Source organism: Scyliorhinus canicula, chromosome 3 (assembly GCF_902713615.1).
Source record: "Scyliorhinus canicula chromosome 3, sScyCan1.1, whole genome shotgun sequence".
Classification (NCBI taxonomy): domain Eukaryota; kingdom Metazoa; phylum Chordata; class Chondrichthyes; order Carcharhiniformes; family Scyliorhinidae; genus Scyliorhinus; species Scyliorhinus canicula.
In genome coordinates, this window is record NC_052148.1 from 174,767,119 (window position 1) to 174,781,749 (window position 14,631).

Consider the following 14,631-nt stretch of genomic DNA (forward strand, 5'->3'; position numbering starts at 1 on the left):
GCAAGAATGTGGATATGGGCTGGTTGGCTGAATGTGATGGTATATTCAATGAAATCCAGTGTAACACAGGATTTGGCTACTTAGGTGCTGGTAGCTCAGGCGGTTTTGGGATCAGAAATAGAAAAGAAATTCATAACAGAATTAGAAAAAAAGTAGCTTCATATTTTGGTTGAAATCTTGCCTTTAAATGCTAGCTGATCAGTTTTCCTTATTGGAGCTTACAAACCATGCGGTTCTGCGCATGCGCACTAATGAGCGGGTGGGGGGGGGGGGTGGGTGCTGCATCTCCATCAAAATCTGTGTTTGTCTATGTCCTCCTGAAGTCTGCTACTATCCTGTTCACTATTTCATAGAATCATAGAATCCTACAGTGCAGAAGAAGGCCATTCGGTCCATCGAGTCTGCACAAACCCTCTGAAAGAGCAACCTATCCAGGCCCACTCCCCTGCTCTATCCCCGTAACCCCACCTATCCTTTGGGCACGAAGAAGCAATTTACGTGCAGACTCCACACAGTCATTCAAGGCTGGAATTTAACCCAGGTCCGTGGCGCTGTGAAGCAGCAGTGCTAACCACGGTGCCATCCCAAATTTATTATTTACTAAAATCTACATTCATATATAATGAGAAAAGGCAATGGTTCTAATATCAACAATCCTGGAGAACCCAACAACTAACTTCACTCCGGTCAGAAAAAAAAATTTGTTAACTACTGTTTTATGCCTCCTAAGATTTGCACTGTTCCTATGTCACCATGTGCTTCTACTTTCTAAATAGGTCTGCTGTGTGGTACTTTCTCAAAAATCTTTTGAGAGTCCAAATATATAAACAATATTAACCACATTGCTTTCATAAACATTTTCTGCTACTGTATAAAAGAACGTAATCAGGTTAGGCAGAATTATCCTTTAGCAATTCCATGCTCTATTCCTCATTAACCTATGCATCCCGAAGTGATAATTAATTTGTCATATGATCATACAGTCCTTGACAATAGTCTCTGTAGATTTTTCCACTACTGACAATAGTCTAATTGGCCTGTAGTTACCAAATGTATCGCTCTCCCTTTTTTGAACAACGATGTAACATTTACAGTTCACCATTCCTCTGCATACAGGAGGATGAAAGGATTGTGGTGAGAGTTTCTATCTCCACCCTTCCTTCTGTTTGCGTCCTGTGAGGTATCCCATCTGGACCAAATGATTTGTTAACTTTGTATAATACCAATTTACTTGGTACCTCCTTTCTGGCTGAAATGTTCTGTCCCTTTCGGCTGGCAGGAATTTGTGGTCCTGCCAATGGCAACCGCCATGACAGGTTCTCCGATGGCAGAGGTTACGAGTCATGGAAAAAGCCATTGACATTAGTGGACCAGAAGATCCCAATGTCAGCCAATGGCAGGCCACCTCCACTGCCGCAAAATCCCACCCTCTGTCTATTTTGTATTTTTATCCAATAGTTACTCTCTCCTATTGTACTGTGATATAACTTCATCCTCTTCTTTATCCTCTTCATCCAAAGAGGTGCAGGTTAGGTGGATTGGTCATGCTAAATTGACCCTCGGGGTCCAAAGGCGAGGGATTGGGGATTCGGCCTAAGTGGAGTGCTCTTTCAAAGGGTCCGTGCCAACTCAATGGGCTTAGTGGCTTCCTTCTGCACTGTAGTGATTCTCTGATTCTATTAAGAAGTGACCATTCAATACCTCATTCATGCCCTCTGCCTTCTCAGGAATATTTCCATTTGTTATAACTTATCTGTGCCATCATTCCTTTAACTACCCTTTTATGTCTTATATGTTGCTTTGGAAGCATATTTGAGAATATGCCCGAGTTATCCTGGGCCCAGTGGAACCACGTTTGCTGAAATCAGACAAGGGTTACATGAAGCATCTTCCTAAGGTCTGAAAGAACTCAAGGAGAGAGAGGCGATATCAAAGGGAATGCATGATATCTGGAGATGCACTAAAATTTGAACAATTGCTTTTTGGTCCACTCAGGGCACCTGTGCCCCCCAATTGGAATGACACAGCTCCCCTCTGATTTTCCAACAATTCCTTGGAATGTGCACTTCGGTTACGTCGCTCCAGGAGATTGCGGTCAACCCCAAATGGTCTGCTTCCTAATTGCTAAATTCCCATGGTTATTTTCTGCTGCTCCATTCAGTTTATATAATTTCTATCCCCTATTGTTTGACTAGGTTGGACCATTTCAGGCTCCTGTTGCTACTTCCAATTTTGTATAGGAATATGCATCTTGAATAGGGATCTTATTGCGCTCCATAAGTACTGGTCCTTTTGATTTACCTGGTGCTCTCCAGGATCATTACTGCTCAGGATCCCTCAGGTTCATCCCTAATCTTGATGCTCTTCTGCTGGGATACTGGTTCAATTGGTTTGCACATTTAGTGCCTAAGGCCACGAAACACCCCTGCTGAACCCTCGTAAATTTCTACTGGTTTCTCACCAGCTGAACCATACTGCATACAAACATGATGTCTTGTATTCCAGTGATTTTCACCTCCGTAAACTAGTTCCTCATTTCGAAAAACAATCAATTTGATTTTCTTGTGTGCAAAATTCATACACTTCCCCATATTAGGCTTCAGCTTCTACAGTTTTGCCCAGTCCTTTAATTTGTCTATGTTCCGCTGTAACTTCTTACTTCCATCAGGCAGCTGAAAGTGGTCAGGAGACTTACCTCCCAATGCTTTGCTCTCTTCCTGCAATCTTTAATTTTAATTTACTCTCTGAAGCTGGCAACTGAGGACATGCAAGCAAGGCTCAGACAGCAAAGGCACTTACACTGCCAAGAACAGGGTGGTGGGCCACAGAGGCAAGTGACACTGGATTGTTGATCGCCTTAGCTCCTGTCCGCCTAATTCCAACTCCATGTTAAAATCAGGGCTCTTGTGTCGATTCATGAATATACTTTATGGAAACAGGTTCATTGTGATTGTACTTTTTACTTGGTATATCTTACCACTTGGAGAAATAAATGCATACAAAAGGGATTTACTGACTTTGCTCAACCAGTGGGTAACCTTGCTGGCTGGACTTGTATATTTGAGATTCTGGTGTGTCCTGACCATTACTGCTGACTGAGTGTACTGGAAACTCTGAAATGCTCAGCATGAATTTCTGATCATTACGGTTTGCACAGTGTGCTGGAATTTCCAATACGTGCTTTCAGTGGGTGAGGCTCCCCGCCAGCAGGGCAAAGTTGGTAAATTACCTCTGCAAGGAAAACACCCAGAATACAGGAAGAAAGTGTGATCTGTAGGAAAGCTTGTGCAGAGTACAGAAGTGTGGTTCATTCCAAACCTCTAACATTATGTACATTTAGAAAGAGTGCCTATTTTCAACATATATTTCAGTCAGGTTTCTACATTGGTGCCATGCAGGTGTGTATAAGAAATTAGACCTGGACTTTCCAGGCGAATATTGGAAAGTTAGCTAGGAACACATGACTGTAGAATCAACAATTTAAATTTCTTTCCACTTGAATGAATGGAGGGAAACTGAGCAGATTCCTTTCCAGGTACTGTATGTGCTCCAACTCGCTAAATATTCCAATACCGTACTGTATCCAGCTGATCCAGTGCACCTTGGGCTCAGACTTGGAAAATTCTCCCATCTGTATAGCCTCTTGTGACATCAGAAAAATTAGGTCAAGTTATGTTCACTGAAACTCATTTTTTTTGTAAGGTGACAATAAAATCCCACTTGTTTAAAGGCACAAAGCCTTATTCTACTCCATGAGACCGATTTTATTGGCCACAAAAATTCAAAGTAAAACAAACAAAAAAACCTGGCCAAGAAAGATTAAATATATTGGAGGGTTGTCGAAAAAGGCAGCTCCCAATTCTGAATTGTTTTGGGTGTGACATGCAAATCACACTTATAAAATGACATTGTGTGTCCGCCATGGCTGTTGGTAGCACTCCTCTGACCACCCGAGGACTTTAGCACAAAAAATAATACTGACATTCCAGTGCAGTATTCATTGATTCATAAGTGTTTACAGCATGGAAACAGGCCCTTCGGCCCAGCTTGTCCATGCTGCCCAGTTTCTATCACTAAGCTAGTCCCGCTCGCCTGCATTTGTCCCATATCCCTCTATACCCACCCTGCCCATGTAACTGTCTAACTGCTTTTTAAAGGAAAACATTGTACCTGCCTCTACCACAGCCTATGGCAGCTCGTTCCAGATTCTCACCACCCTCTGTATGAAGAATTTCCCCTCTGGTCTCTTTTGTATCACCCCCCCCCCCCCCCCCTCTCACCTTAAACCCATGCCCTCTAGTTCTAGACTCCTCTACCTTTGGGAAAAGATGTTGACTATCTACCTTATCTATGCTCCTCATTATTTTATTGACCTCTATAAGATCACCCCTAAGCCTTCTACGCTCCAGGGCAAAAAGTCCCAGCCTATTCAGCCTCTCCTTATAACTCAGACCATCAAGTCCTGATAGCATCTTCGTAATTTTCTTCTGCACTCTTTCTAGTTCAACAGTATCCTTCCTATAATAGGGTGACCAGAACTGAACACACTACTCCATGTGTGGTCTTACCAATGTCTTGAACAACTTCAACAAGACATCCTAACTCCTGTATTCAATATTCTGACCAACAAAAACTAGCATGCTGAATGCCTTCTTCACCACCCCGTCCACCTGCGACTCCACCTATGAACCTGTACTACGAGGAGGAAGACAAGGCGAAGGCATATCGAAAAGAAACTGAAGGAGAAGAAGCGGAAAGCGGAGGAGGAACTGACATTCGATGAGGATGACGAGATGGCGGCAGTGATGGGATTTTCTGGCTTTGCTTCATCAAAGAAGAGCAGCTTACTGACCCCACTAGACTGACACAGGACATCCTTTCATTGACTCTTTTCTTTCCCCTTGCTGCCGCTTATTATTTCTCTCCCCCCCCCCCCCCCCCACCCCCACCCCCCCACCACCCGACCCTGCACCCCAGTTGAGTGGGATTGTGCACAGCGTGAATGAAGATGTGTTTATTAGTAAAGGATTATTCTGTTAAAAGCTGTAAGTACTCCTTTCTCCAAAAGAGAAACATGGAAAAGTTTCAGATGGGGCTGGTTTAGCACAGCACTGGGGCTGGTTTAGCACAGTGGGCTAAACAGCTGACTTGTAATGCAGAACAAGACCAGCAGTGCGGGTTCAATTCCTGTACCGACCTCCCTAAACAGGCACCGGAATGTGGCGACTAGGGGCTTTTCACAGTAACTATATTTGAAGCCTACTTGTGACAATAAGCAATTATTATATTATTATTATACCATTAACTGATTAGGTCCTGCCCTGATTTGATCCACCAAAATGCATCACCTCACATATATGCAAATTAAACTCCATCTGCCATTCATCGGCCCACTGGCCCACTTGGTCAAGATCCTGTTGCAATCTTATATAACCTTCTTCTCTATTTTAGGGAGTACTTTCCCTCAGCCTTTCAGATGAGATGTTAGACTGAGGCTCCGAATCCCCTCTCAAGCTGCTTTAAAAGATTGTGGCACAATTTCAAAAAGAGCAGGAAATTTATGTCCAGTGTCCTGGCTCATATTTATCCCTCCATCAACATCAAAAAACATATTATTTGGCCATTATCACATTACTGTTTGTTTGCTTTAAGCAAATTGACTGTCATGTGTTTTATATTGCAACAGTGACTACACTTGAATGGCTATGAAAGGCACTATATAAATGCAAGTCTTTTCATTTATAAAGTAACATCAAGCCAACATTGCAATTAAAGCATAAAATGTGTTGTAAAATTAATACTCATTTTTCATCATTGTCATCAACAACAAACCATCATTTGTCCTTCTAGGAGGTAGAGGTCACAGGTTTGGAAGGTGCTGTCAAAGGAGCCTCAATGAGTTGCTGCAGTGCATATTCTAGATGGTACTCACTGCTGCCGCTGTGCATTGGTCATGGAGTGAGTGAATGTTGGAGCTGGTGCTAATCAACCGGGCTGCTTTGTCTTGGATGGTATCGAGCTTCTTGAGTGTTGGAATCAACGCAAGGGGAGAGTATTCCATCACACTCCTTGGTCCAGGTCCGGGAACCCCCTGCCGGGTCGGAGAATCCCCGAGGGAAGGTGCGAATCCCGCCATGCCACCCTGCTGCCCCTATGCCGGCTGCCCTATTGTCCAGCTGCGTTTTTCTGGGGGCCGGTGGGATTCCCGCCACGCCGGTTGGGGGCTGTTTATAGCGGACCCCCCAGTGATTCTCCGGGCCCTCATGGGCCGGGTGGCCTTCCAGTTTTGGCCAATCCTGCCAGCGTGAATTACTCACCTCACGCACGGAGGGACCTGGCAGGTAAGTGTGCGGGGGCGGTCCTGGGGGGAGGGGGGGTGATGTGGGGGAATACAACCTCGGGAGGGGGGGGGGGGGGCAGGATGGCCTGGCCCGTGATCGGGGCTTACCGATCCTGCAAGTTGGCTGTTTCCGTGGGGTCCTTCTTTCCTCCACTCCGGGCCCCTGTAGGGCTCCGCCATATTGCCTGGGGGCCGGCGCGGAGAAGAAATCCACGGCGCATGCGCAGAAATACGCCGGCTGGTCTGTGCATGTGTGGAAATACGCCGGCCGGACTGCGCATGACTGAACTCACGCCTGCCCTTTGGCGGCGGCTTGAGCGGTGCCAACGTCTCCGGCGCCAACCTAGCCCCGAAAGTTTGGAGAATTCCTCACTTTCGGGGGCTGTTGACGCCGGAGTGGTTGGTGCCGGCGTGGAGACTTCGTCCCCAGAAGGGAGAATGCCGCCCCATAGTGCCTTGTGGTGGAAAGATTTGGATATTCAGAAGGTGAGCTACTCACTGCAGAATTCCCAGCTTCTGATCTTCTCTTGTAGATGCAGTACATATATGGCTGGTACAATTAAGTTTCTGGTCAATGGTAACCCCCGGATGTTGGTAGTGGGGAATTCAGTAATAGTCATGCCATTGAATGTCACAAGGCCATGATTGATTCTCTCTTATTAGAGATGGTCAATGGCTGACACTTGTGTGGTGTGCATATTACTTACCACTTATCATCCAATACCTGAATGTTGGGGTCTTGCTGTATGTGGGCAAGGACTGCTTCAGTACCTGAGGGGTCATAAATGATGCTGAATATTGTATTATCATCAGTAAACATCCTCACTTCTGACCTTATGATGCGGGGGAAGTCATTGATGAAGCAGCTGAAAATGGTTGGGCCTAGAACACTGTCCTGAAGAAATCCTGCAGCAAAGTGTTGGGACTGAAATTATTGCTCTCCAACAAACATAACTATTGTGCCAGTTATGACTCCAACTAGTGGAGAATTGTTTCCTTGATTCCTATTGACTCCAGTTTTACGAGGGCTCTTTGATGCCTCTTTCAGTCAAATGTGGACTTGATGTCAAGGGCAGTTAGTCTCAACTCACCTCTGGAGTTCATCTCTTTTGTCAAAGTTTGAGCTCAGCCTGTAATGAGGTCAGGAGCTGAGTGACCCGAGCAGAACCCGAACTAAGCATCAGCGAGCCGGTTATTGCCAATCAAATGCCGTTTTATAGCACTGTCAATGACACCTTCAATTACTTTGCTGATGATCAAAAGTAATTTGCTGGGGTAAGTTTGTCCTGCTTTTTGTGTGTAAGACATACCTGGGCATCTTTCCACATTGCTGGGTAGATGATAATATTGCAGCTTTACTGGAAACGCTTGGCTAAGGTTGCAACTAGTTGTGGAGCACAAGTCTTTGGTATTAATGCTGGAATTCTGTCAAGGCCCACAACCTTTGTAGTATCCACTGCCTTCAGCCATTTCTTGATATCATGTGAAGTGAATCAAATTGGCTGAAAACTGACATCTGTGATGCTGGCGATTTCAGGAGGAGACCGGTGTGGATCACCCACTTGGCACTTTTGGCTAAAGATTGTTCTAAATACTTCAGCCCTATCTTTTACACTGATGGTCCATGGTTCCCCCATTATTGGGGATGTTTGTGGAGCATCCTCCTTCAGTGAGTTGTTTATTAACCTCCACCATTCACAATTGGACATGGCAGGACTGCAGAGCTTAGATCTGATCCATTGGTTGTGGGATCGCTTAGCTCTGTCTATCTCTTGCTGTTCATGGTGTTTGGCATGTAGTAGTCCTGTGTTCTAGCTTCACCAGGTTGGCACCTCATTCTTTTTAGATATGCCTGGCACTGCTCCTGGCGTGACTCTCATTAATCTTCATTAATCCAAGGCTGATCCTCTGGTTTGATGGTAATGGTAGAGGGAGAAATGCTGGGCCATGAGGTTACAGATTGCAGTTGAGTACAATTTTGCTGTTGCTGATGGCCCACAGAGCATCAGAGATGCCCAGATTTGAGTTGTTAGATCTTGCGAAATCTATCCCATTTAGCATGATGGTAATATCTCACAGAACAAAGGAGGTTTTCCTTAATCTGAAGGTGGGCCTTGGTCAGCACAAGGGCTGTGCTGTGGGACTCCTACTGTCATGGACAGATGCATTTGGTGAGGATGAGGTCAAGTAGGTTTTTCTCTCTTGTTAGTTCCCTCATCACCTGCCACAGACCCATTCTCAGATGGCGGTCAGTAGTGGTACTACTGAGCCACTCCTGCTGATGGACGTTGAAGTCCCCTACCCAGCGTATGTGCTGTGCCATAGCCACTCTCAGCGCTTCCTGCAGGTGTTGTTTAACGTTGATTCATCAGCTGAGGGGTTATCAGCAGAAGGTTTCCTTGCACATGTTTGACCTGATGCCATGAGACTTAATGGGATCCAGAGTTGATTTTAAGAACTCTTAGGGTAACTTGCTCCTGATTGTATCCCACTGTGCTGCCACCTCTGATTTCTCTACCCTATTAATGGGACAGGGAATATCAAGGTGTCGGTGGTGTCTGGGACATTGTAAGGTATAATCCTGTGACAATGACTAAGTCAGTCTGTTGCTTGGCTATTCTGTGAGACAGCTCTGCCAGTTTTGGCACCAGTTTTCAGATGTTAGTAAGGAGGACTTTGCAAGGTCGACAGGACTGAGTTTGCCATTGTTGATCCCAGTGCCGAGGTTGGTGTTGCGTGATCCATCTGATGGCTATTCATTTTTGTAGCCTTCATAGTGATTTTGCCCAACTGTGAGGTTTGCTAGACCATTTCAGAGAGCATTTAAGAGTCAAACACTTTGCTGTAGGTCTGAAGTTACATATAGGTCAGACCGGGTAAGAACAGCAAATTTCCTTCTCTCACGAACATTAGTGAATCAACAATAATTTCATGGCCATTACTACCGAGACCAGCTTTTCAATTCCAGATTTATAAACTGAATTTAAATCCGTGTCACTAGAAAATTAGCCTGGATTGCTAGTCCGGTAATGTTACCACTGCTTCCCCCAGCCTGTAATGGACAACTCATTAGAACATCCTGTTTATTGGGCTTCCAGAGATAATTATACAATAGATTTTCCTCAATGAAATATTAAAAGTACACATATGTGATAAAAGTGAGAGCTTCAGTATTTATTTTTTGCAATATCTCTGTTACATTGTCATATATTGGGAAACAAGCTTGTGGGGTATGAATGGTTCAATTGAATGGTTCAGTCAGATAGACTGAAAAGGTCAAACATCTCTAAAGAAGGTGTGAAGGCAAGTGGTTTGGAATGGTCATAAACAGAGAGCCAGGAATGCTTGAATCAAAATTTACATAAGGCAAATAGAATATGCTATTTAAAGTTGGCTGGTTTTTCAAAATGAACAGATACAATTGGAAGATTGTGAATAGATGAGGCAAAATAGTATCAGTTTACTTTTAAAATATTGCAGTTATAAAGAAAAAATTGATGAATTCTGGGAAAATGAATTTCTAAAGGATTTTAGAAGCAGTAGTGTAAGATTAAAGGGAATGGACAGTTGTGAGGAAACATTGAAGTCTGTGATGGTGGCTTTGAGATTTCAAACCATCAGTGCCTTGCACACACATGCCAGCAGCCACAAACACCCTGTGTAATTCGCCACCATGCATCTCATCATGTCCTTTATGTGTTGATACGGCACCTGGACTAATGTGTGGTCAATTCTGGCCCCGCTAGACCCAGAGTCACAAAACAACTTAATTAACCACACTCCATTTGGGAGGTTAAGTGTTAACGCCGTGACCGAATTGCATGTGATTCGCATTCCTGTTGGGTGCTCTATTTGTGGAGCAATTCAGGACATGCTAAAGGGCCAGCACTCTGTCCACATGAATCTAGAGCAATTCTAGTTCCCGCTATCGTCAGATTTTCTGGAGATTGAATTGGTGCTGGAGAGCTTGATAAGCTGGAGCTTCTTATAAGTACTCCACTCCCCACACACTCTCATTCCAGCTAAGAAGATGGCTCAGAGGAGAATGGCCCCGAGGTTTGCCAAGTCAGAACTCGATCGAATGTTTGATGCGGTGGAGGAAAGGTGGGACGCCCTCTTCCTCAGGGTAGGCAGGAGGCTCTCGCCCGCGATCATCAACCACATCTGGGCGAAGGTGGGCGAGGAGCTCAGTGCTAGGAGGAATGGAACACAATGTTGGACGAGGATGAACAACCTCCTTAGGGCAGCTTGGGTGAGCCACCACCTCTATTTCCCTGGCATCACTCCTGTTCCTCGCTTCTCACATCAGCCCCCCATTCTCATGGAGGCCAATCAAAACCCACCTGCCTGAATCTCCCTCCCACCCCATCCTGTCCTCTTTGGCCTGTTCAAACCATTAGCGCCTTGCACACACATGCCAGCAGCCACAGACACCCTGTGTAATTCGCCACCATGAATCTCATCATGTCCTTTATGTGTTGATATGGCACCTGGACTAATTTGTGGTCAATTCTGGCCCCACTAGACCCAGAGTCACAAAACAACTTAATTAACCAATAATTCTTCGAAAAATACCCAACACCCTTGGTGCTTAGCTACCCTATAATTACAGTCACCAGGTTTGTAAATGTAAACACAATTACTGTTTATTTATAACAAGAACTATAATGAAATATGCAGCACATTCAACTGGTTAACTATTAACTAATTCTTAATTCTTCACTTCAACTTGCCCCCCCTCCCCACCTCACACACATAAGATAGACCAACACAGCGGGGAAGAAAAGTGTACAAAATCATAAGTAAAATAGTAAAACGACTGTTTATGTCAGGTGGTGGTTTCCAGCACCTTACTCCTCTTCAAACGTTACTTTCAGTTTGTGGTTTTTGTTATATATTATCCATTCAGGTCTTTGCAGTTTCAGAAATACAACACTCACAGCCTTTCTGGAGAGAGCGTGAGAAGGTTCTTGCCTTTCTTTGCAGCCTGTAATAGTATTCCTGTAAATTCATTCATTCTGGTTCCCTGTAGCTCCAGGAATACAGCACTCACAGCTTTTTTGGAGAGAACTCGGAGGAAAGAGGGAGAGAGAGAGAAACCTTCTCCCTGTACTTTGAGGAGACAAACTGAAACTCCTTGCACTCTGAAAATCATTCCAGTGAGATAGGATCCAATCACCACCTGCTACCGGGCAGAGTTCGGCCTGCTGGGCCAAGTCATTGCCACTAGCAAATCATCAAATTCCATCCCATCTCTCTCTCTGGTGCCGACAAGTCTGAAGCTCCTTTTCAAACCATCAGAGATGAGCACAGTGTTCTCTCCTGTAACTTCTGAATTCTGCAACTTGACTTGAAACCATGTCCATTAATTATCCATGGATCGAAAAGAATAAAGGCAAAATCAAAAAGGGGAAATAAGGGAATAAACAGGAAAGACCCTTACATACCTCCATCCCTAAAAGAATAAAACATCAAGGCACGGACATTTCATTATGAGGTATGCAAGACATAAATCATAACACATACCCATCCAATCCATCCCCATGATATAAGTTCCCTTCCCAATCCCTACATTGGTAATAATCAGCCCTTAAACATGTGACGAAGCATCAGCAATCACATTATCCTTTCTGGGAATGTGTATAACTTTGACATTGAACTGTTGTAATAATAAACGGAATAATCTTGCATTCTAGGTTTTAAACTTCTCTATAAACGCAAGTGGATTATGGTCTGTATAAAATAAGCTATGTTTATTGCTGTTTTGGACATATAATTCAAAGTGTTGAAGGACTGATAGCGAGGCTAACGCTTCTTTTTCAATGGTGGAATACTTTCTTTGGCACAAAGATAGCAGGAGCATGTCCCATCTATGGAAGTCCCTATTCATTTGGTTGGCCGCTTTGCCCAGATTTAACTTGTGGAGCTGCCCCCACTCTTTAGCCACTTGAATCCCTAAATATCTGAAACTCCCTGCCACCACTTTAAAAGATAACTGACTCAGTCTCCTTTCCTGCCCCAATGCCTGAATCACAAACATCTCGCTCTTTCCCATATTCAGCTTGTAGCCTGAAAATCACCCAAATTCTCCCAGTACCTCCATGATTTCGGTCATTCCCCCACAGGGTCCGTAACATAAAGCAGCAAGTCATCCGCATAGAGAGAAACCCTGTGCTCCACCCCCCCCACCCGCCTCACTATTCCCCATCACGCACACGATGCCCTAAGGGCCATTGCTAAAGGCTCTATGGCCAGGGCAAACAGGGGCAGCAGGGTAGCAAGAGGCAGCAGGGTAGCATGGTGGTTAGCATAAATGCTTCACAGCTCCAGGGTCCCAGGTTCGATTCCCGGCTGGATCACTGTCTGTGTGGAGTCTGCACGTCCTCCCCCTGTGTGCGTGGGTTTCCTCCTGGTGCTCCGGTGTCCTCCCACAGTCCAAAGATGTGCGGGTTAGGTGGATTGGCCATGCTAAATTGCCCGTAGTGTCCTAATAAAAGTAAGGTTAAGGGGGGGGGGGGGGCGTTGTTGGGTTATGGGTATAGGGTGGATACGTGGGTTTGAGTAGGGTGATCATGGCTCGGCACAACATTGAGGGCCGAAGGGCCTGTTCTGTGCTGTACTGTTCTATGTTCTATGTTCTATGTAATGGGGAGAGCGGGCATCCATGCCTTGTCCCTCTCCCGAGATTAAAATATTCTGACCAGGTTCGTTGGTTCTCACATTTGCCACCGGGGCCTGAAATAACAGCTGAACCCAGTCAATAAATCCCTGCCCAAACCCAAACCTATCTAAAATATCCCATAGGTACTTCCATTCCACCCGGTCGAAAGCCTTCTCCGCGTCCATGTCTACCACCATCGCAGCCTCACGCCCCTCGGCTGGCATCATTATAACTTTGAGAAGCCATCTAATATTGGACGTCAGGTGCCTGCCCTTCACAAATCCCGTCTGATCCTCACCTATTACCTCTGGTGATTCACCTGAGGAAGGAGCAGTGCTCCAAAAGCTAGTGTTTGAAACAAAACTGTTGGACTTTAACTTGGTGTTGTAAGACTTCTTACTGTGCTCACCCCAGTCCAACGCCAGCATCTCCACATCATTACCTCTGGGACACCGTCCTCTATTCTGGTGGACAAGATTTTTGCCAGTAATTTAGTATCTACATTTAAAAGGGAAATTGGTCTGTACGATATACAGCTCTCCGGGCCCTTGTCTCGCTTCAGGACGAGAGAGATTGATGCCTGTGATAGCATTGATGAAGCACTCCCAACTCCTTGGATTCATTGAAAACATTTGAACACCGGCCCCACTAGCCCCGAAAACGTTTTCGAAAATTCCACTGGGAATCCGTCAGGTCCTGGGTCCTTACCCGAGTGCATTGCCCCCAATCCGTCTATCACTTCACCAAGCCCAATTGGGCGCCCCAAGACTTCCACCAGCTCCTTATCTACCTTTGGGAACTCTAGCCTCGCCAGGAATTGGTTCATTCCCTCCTCCCCCGCAGGGGGTTCCTACTCATACAAACGACTATAGAATTCATGGAACACGTCATTAACAGCCCCCGGGTCCCTCACTACTTTCCCCCTCACATCCTTAATTTTCCCTATCTCTCTCGCCGCCTCTTGCTTCCTCAGCTGATGTGCCAACATCCTGCTAGATCTCTCCCCATATTCGTGCACTGCCCCTTTTACCCACCTCCTCAGCTGCCCCCCGCCGCGTTGCCTGTGGAAAGGAGCCCAAAATCCACTTGAAGTCTCTGACGCTCCTTCAGGAGGTCCTCATTCGGAGACTCCGAATGTCTCCTATCCACATCCAAGATTTCTCCTACTGGCCTGTCGAGCTCCTCCTGTTCAGCCCTTTCCCTATGGGCCCGAATCAAAATATATTCCCCTCTGATGACCGCTTTCAATGCTTCCCACACCACCCCTGCCGCGGTCTCTCCTGTGTCGTTGGTTTTTATATACCCCCGAATGGCCTCCCTCACTCTCTCACATATCTTGTCATCTGCTAACAGTCCTGATCTAGCCTCCACTGTGGGCGCTGAGAATTCCCCGTGTTCACCTGTAGGTTGAGCCAATGTGGCGCATGGTCCGATACGATTGCTGAATACTCTGCATCCACCACCCCCGTTAACAATGTTTTGTCCAGTATAAAAGAATCGGTCCTGGAGTACACCTTGTGCACATGAGAGTAGAATAAATATTCCTTGCTCCTTGGCTTCTCCAATCTCCACGGATCAACACCTCCCATGTGCTCCATGAACCCCCGCAACTCTTGCGCCATTGCTGATA

At 45.5% G+C, this 14,631-nt stretch overlaps 1 protein-coding gene across 1 annotated transcript in view; it reads right to left on the bottom strand.

Annotated features, from left to right (window-relative positions):
* Nucleotides 1-14,631, bottom strand: part of cfap299 (cilia and flagella associated protein 299) — a 792,024-nt gene that overhangs the window by 215,745 nt on the left and 561,648 nt on the right. The gene's annotated exons all lie outside the window — the stretch shown is intronic.